Genomic DNA, 6,155 nt, shown 5'->3' on the forward strand with positions numbered 1-6,155 from the left:
AAGTCAGGGAGACTTGTGGTTAGGTGGGTATTGATGCCAAGACTCCCAACATAAGTATAAGGAAACTACACACAGGCTGGGTAGAGGAAAAAAGTGGATTTGGTTCATTCATTTTTCTGGTCAGAAATGAAACACTGGTTCACAGGGAGTTTTTAAGCTGTGAGTTACACCTTTTTTCTCTGTGGCTTCGATTTTGAACAAGGCGACTTCTGTCACTTTCTCCACAGTGCCTTGAGACTCTAATTCTGTTCTTTTCAGGTTGCCTGGAAATATTTTTTGCAAAAGACTTATAATTATTGCTCTGTTCAAAAACATTAGCTTACCAGCAACTTAATTATATGAAATGTTCTTGATGATTCATATTTTACCTTCTAACACAGTTTGATCCATTTAATTTTCTGTCACTGCCCAGGGTAACATGCAGTTGTGAGCATACAGCACCGAATGCCCGCAGCTCAGCTGAGAATTTGTCCAAGGCAAAGGGAGGCACAAAATCCACTGCTAGAAAGGAACACAGTTTTGGCAAAACTGAGGCAGATTTAGGAAGCTCAATAGCATGCAATTTCTATTATATGTTTACAGTTCTTTGTGGAATATTCATCTATATTATGAACTATTATGAAATCTTTTGGCTTAATAGAATATTTTTCAACAAAACTTGATTTCACATAAATGTACCTATGCATAGGTATTCTCTTTCATACCACCACTGAATATCAAGACAATAACTCAAGAACTTTCAGAATTATTGCTTATAAAATAAGAAAGGCAGACCTCTACTTCCTGCCGAAGAGTTCATATTCAAAAGCAATTGCTTTGAGTCTGTCAGAATTCTAGAAATAATCCTATAACTAAAATGAGTGAACACAAGCTGGGTGGTTAATGTTATGAGTTTGTTAACAAAATATTTAATTGTTAAATAAGAAAATGTTTCAAAAGTGTATTGTAATCTTTTAAATTGATATAAAAATCAAAGATCATCAAAAGGAATATCTGTTATGTCTCTCACAACAGCAATGATTAAATAATTCTTCAAGACTGTCATCATAAATGACTAATTAGAAACACATTCTAATGCTTTTTGAACTTAAGATACAGACCATGAAATTATTAAATACATGCCTTCACAAAAGAGAAGTGCAGCCTGGTGTGATTCCATCCTGCACGTCTGTCCTATGGAGCAGCACTCATTCACTTCCGTCCACGTTCTCTCCCACCTAAGTGCACACCGCCGCTCCATGGAAGATTCAATGAATATGGACATGAGCCTCCTTAGGCCCCAGAACTATCTCTTCGGTTATGAACTAAAGGCTGACAAAGATTAGCTCTCTAAAGTGGATTAACAGTGAAAATGAGCACCAGTTATTGTTAAGAACGGTCAGTTTAGGGGCTGGTGCAAAGGATGAATTGCACATTGTTGAAGCAGAGGCTATGAATTATGAAGGCAGTCCAAGTAAAGTAACACTGGCAACTTTGAAAATGTCTGTACAGCCAATGGTTTCCCTTGGAGGCTTTGAAATTATACCACCTGTTGTCTTAAGGTTGAAGTGTGGTTCAGGGCCTGTGCAGATTAGTGGACAGCATTTAGTAGCTGTGGAAGAAGATGCAGAGTTGGAAGAAAAAAGAGATGTAAATCTCCTAAGTATATCTGAAAAGCGATCTGTCACTGGAGGTGGCAACAAGGTTCCATAGAAAAAAAAGTAAAACTCGCTGCTGATGAAGACAACAAGGACGATGAGGAAGAGGATGAGGATGATGACGATGATGATTTTGATGATGAAGAAACTAAAAAGCAAGTTCCAGTGAAGAAATCAATATGAGATACTCCAGCCAAAAATGCACAAAAATCAAATCAGAATGGAAAAGACTTAAAACCGTCAACACCAAGCAGGGATCCTTCAAGAAACAGGAAAAGAGTCTGAAAACACCGAAAGGACCTAGTTCTGTAGAAGACATTAAAGCAAAAATACAAGGAAGTATAGAAAATGGTGATTCTCTTCCCCAAATTGAAGCCAAATTCATCAATTATGTGAAGAATTGCTTCCGGATGACTGACCAGGAGGCTAGTCAAGATCCCTGGCAGTGGAGGAAGTCTCTTTAAGAAAATAGTTTAAATAATTTGTTAAAAGCTTTCCATCTTTCATTTCTGTAACAGTTGCTATCTGGCTATCCTTTTTATAATACACCATGTTTGATAAATGCTGTCCAGGTCCCATTGCCAAGAACGTGTTGTCTGAAATGCCTGTTTAGTTTTTGAAGATGGAACTCCACCCTTTACTTGGTTTTAAGTAGGTGCTATGTGATGATTTTGTATGCACCCATACTTGCCTACACATTCCCAGTGTAGCTATAAAATATAGGAGGAGCCTGTGTCTATACTATTGACACCTGTTCCTTGGCAGTTAAATAGCTTACTGATGTGAAATCCCTGGGGATATGAGGGCCTTCTTCCCCTGACATCACACTAGACAAGGTAATTGTTGTGTACCTTTAGTAGGTGTAACAATTTCCTGGCAATTAGGACACAAATATATGATGTTATCCAATTAGAGTCTCTGAAATCTGCCAGTTGCTTGTAGAACCAATTCAGAAAGTGAAAGTAAAAGAGGAAATTTATGCAACATGTCATAATTTATACACTATCCCATGCCATTATTAATAATATATAATCACAATATGAACATAGAATATGGACTGCTGATAATATGATATTAATGCTAATATATAATATGCAATACTACTACTTATATAATACCTATTTCATTTGTTTATTTCATGTTATGTAAGGTACTTTATGTATCACATGCTATAAAATTATATATTGTCTCACTTACTTTTCTCTTATTTCTATGACAAAATACCTGATGCTCAGCACTGGGTCATGAATTAATCACAAAGTCTAGAAGTCCGTTACATAGCTGGGTGAGGCTTTCAGGGGGACAACTAGACACAAACCATAACGTTCTGACCCTGGACTCCCAAAGACCCATGAATATCATGAAACACACATTTCTGTCCACCTCTAAGAGTTGTTGAAGTGCTAACAGTTTCATCATGGCTGAAAAGTACAGGTCCCAAGTCTCCTCCAAGATCTAAGGCAAACTCCCGCTGTACAAATGAAACACTTTCAACTTTCAATAGCACAAGATCAACATTACCATTCTAAAAGGTCCAAGCAATAGGGAATACAAAGCATTTCAATCAACATAAGACCAAAATCCAACAGGGCAAACATTAAGTCCTGCAGTTCCATGTGGAACATCTGAAGCAATCTGTGGAAAATTATAAACTCCATGTGGCTCCACCTCTCTGGCACTTCTGCTGACTGTAGCTCCCATGGCTTCTCTTTTAGGCTGGCTTTGCTCCTTTTTTGCAGTTTTCCTCAGATGATCCACGTACCTGATTTTTCTGAACTTCTGGATTTTCCACTGAATAGGTTTCTCACTCTCTGCTTCACACTCTTCCCTCTCAGGGGCACACTGTCTGGCCTCCCAGGTCTTCTGAAATCTAGTTGGAAGTGTTCTTAACCCCAGAACTCCTGCATTCTGAAAGAAGCTAAAACCCATGAATTGGATGGTGTCACTGGGGTCTGCTGCCAGCTGGAGCAGTAGCCAGGCTTTATTCTCTTGGCTGTAGGGGTCGAGTGCCTGGATCACTGAGAACCCTGATCCTGATCCCAAGGAACAAATTTTCTGTGCCAGTCATTGGTGAACACAAGGCTCTGCAGGTTTCCCCTTAAGGCAAAAACCTTCACCTTTGAAATTCTGAGGCTCCAAAGAACAGAGACCTGTCACCTCCAGTGATGCCCTCAGACCATCCTTTCCATTCTCTTGTTCCCTTTGAGCAATGGTGATCTTTTCATCTCTATCTTTGCATTCCACACCTTTATTGGAGCTTCCTTTCTTGCCAAACTCACATTTTAAATCATCCTGCTGGACTCTTTGCTCTTGATTCTCAACATACCTGACTAAAATTCCCCAACAACAGCCATGCTACTGCTTCAATATTCAGTTGCTCTGAAATTTCTTTTGAAAGATTAATCAGTCCACAGTGCTTAATCCCAGTCTCAGGCAAAGTCTCTCAAAAAGAGAAAAATGCAATCAAACTTTCTGCCAAGCCATAACAGAAATCATCTGGAGTCCAGCAAACAATGCAGTCCTTCTTCCCAGCAGAAATGTCCCAGCCTGGTCTTTACAGGCAGGCTTTCTCTCATCCTTCTTATGGTCTTCTGAGCTCTGAGTAGAATCTCTCATACAGAATAGCCAAAGGTGTCATAGCATATATCTTGTAGTTTACCTCTCCAATATCTTCCTATCTCTTCCTATAAGCCATCTCCAAAGCTTATAATCAACATGGATAGGTTTAATCACAGCAACAACCCCAGTCCTCTGGTACCAAATTCTGTCCCAATTACTTTTCTTTTATTGCTGGGACAAAATACCCAAGACCCAAATTTAAGAGAGGAAAGATTTATTTAGCTCACAGTTTGTGGAGGTTTTAGCCCATATTCAGCTAGCGCCGAGATAGACTGGCACATGACAAAGAGCAACAGTTTATGTTGACATAAACTGTTGAAGACAGTGGAAGACAGCAAAAAGCAAGAGCAAAAGGGAGGAGTAGCAGATTCAATGACAACAGAGAGCAAGTCTTTCTCCCTTATGTTGCTTTCAGGCTATCTACCCCAGGCTGGGTGTCACACTCACCCATAATCTCAGCACTAGATCATAAGTTCATCACAAAGTCTAGAAGTCCACTCCATAACTGCATGAGGTTTTTTTTGGGTGGGGGCCAGCTACACATATATATATATATATATCTCCAAGGGTATGCTGTAGATCTATCATGTGATGATCTGAAATTAAAAAATTTATACTCATACTATGAAAATATTCTGCAATTTTGATACAATGCATACAACTGAGTAGTCTAGGCAAAAGACTAATAGACAAACTTGTGTTAGTCATGCAACTTTTCTGTACATGTAAAATAATATCAAACTCAACCAAAAAAAGAGATAAACTGAACTGAAAGAGCTTCCTCAACAGCAGTGGTTTCTGATTTGCTTTTCAGTTTTTTAACTGTAAAGACAAATTAAGCATTTCCACAAGTTGTGCCCTCCATTCTCATTCTGCTGCCCTACTTGGCTTTGAATGTTAAGACAGACACTCAGTGTGCATGTGTTGAGTTATTTGCTTCTTTCTCATTCTCCTGTAGTTCCATGCAAAATTTCTCTGCTTCAGTATGTGCGAGATCTAAAAGCATCTGACCTGCAATTAGGGCTTTTTGACTGACACCGCTGCAATTTCTGTTTACTTATGTGAAACGCAGATATGTTATACAGTTAATACCATATGGCATAAAATTTTCTGCTGGAAGTCTTCTACAGTGTTCATGTAACCTTGGGGATATGAATGAGTCTATTGACCAAGAAATGAGTCACATTTAAGAGTGGTCAGTTTAAGTCATGCTTTGTATAGTATTCCTTTTTCTCTGCTACCCTGATTTCAGTTCTAACTAAATTCTAGTGTTCAGTGAGACAGAGCAGGTTTCAAGATTGCAGGGAGAGTTAAGCAGTCTTTGTGTTTGTTTGAGAGTGTATGTGTGTGCATTGTTGATGATAGAGAGCATCTGACTTATTCATTAGAAGAAATATTTTTGCTTTGTTTTTTATGCTTTCTCCAAGATGTTAGGCCAATGATGTCAGCATCACAGATTATGTAAAATGTAACACAGAACTTCAAGATGCATCAGTAAACTTTTCACCTGTAATGGTAATCTAACTCAACAGTTTAATTTACTTCTTATCTACATAATTGTTTAATGAATATTTTGCTACCAACAGAAGAAAATCAAGCAGAATAACATCTGGGACTCATGTACCAGTTCAATGGCAACAAGATGCTTATGTGGACATTTTTACCAAAATTAATAATTATATTTTGCAACTTAATATATGGTGGCTAAAGAAATCTAATCATAAGGATTAAACGAATGAGGGTCCAATGGATTAAGTGAATGTGAAATGTTTTTAACTGTGGTTAAGGTAGTGGTCCATATGCAAGCAATACAGCACATGGGCTCAAAACATTGCTTGAAATTTATTAATAATGTAAAAATGAAAATTATATAAAAATTTTAACATGTTATTCACATTA

At 38.0% G+C, this 6,155-nt stretch overlaps 1 pseudogene; it reads left to right on the top strand.

Moving 5' to 3' along the window:
* Positions 1 to 1,238: 1,238 nt before the first annotated feature.
* LOC101588914 lies at positions 1,239 to 2,101 on the top strand (annotated as a pseudogene).
* The last annotated feature ends 4,054 nt before the right edge of the window (positions 2,102 to 6,155 follow it).

This window comes from Octodon degus, unplaced genomic scaffold (genome assembly GCF_000260255.1).
Source record: "Octodon degus isolate 3935 unplaced genomic scaffold, OctDeg1.0 scaffold00001, whole genome shotgun sequence".
In the NCBI taxonomy this organism is placed as follows: domain Eukaryota; kingdom Metazoa; phylum Chordata; class Mammalia; order Rodentia; family Octodontidae; genus Octodon; species Octodon degus.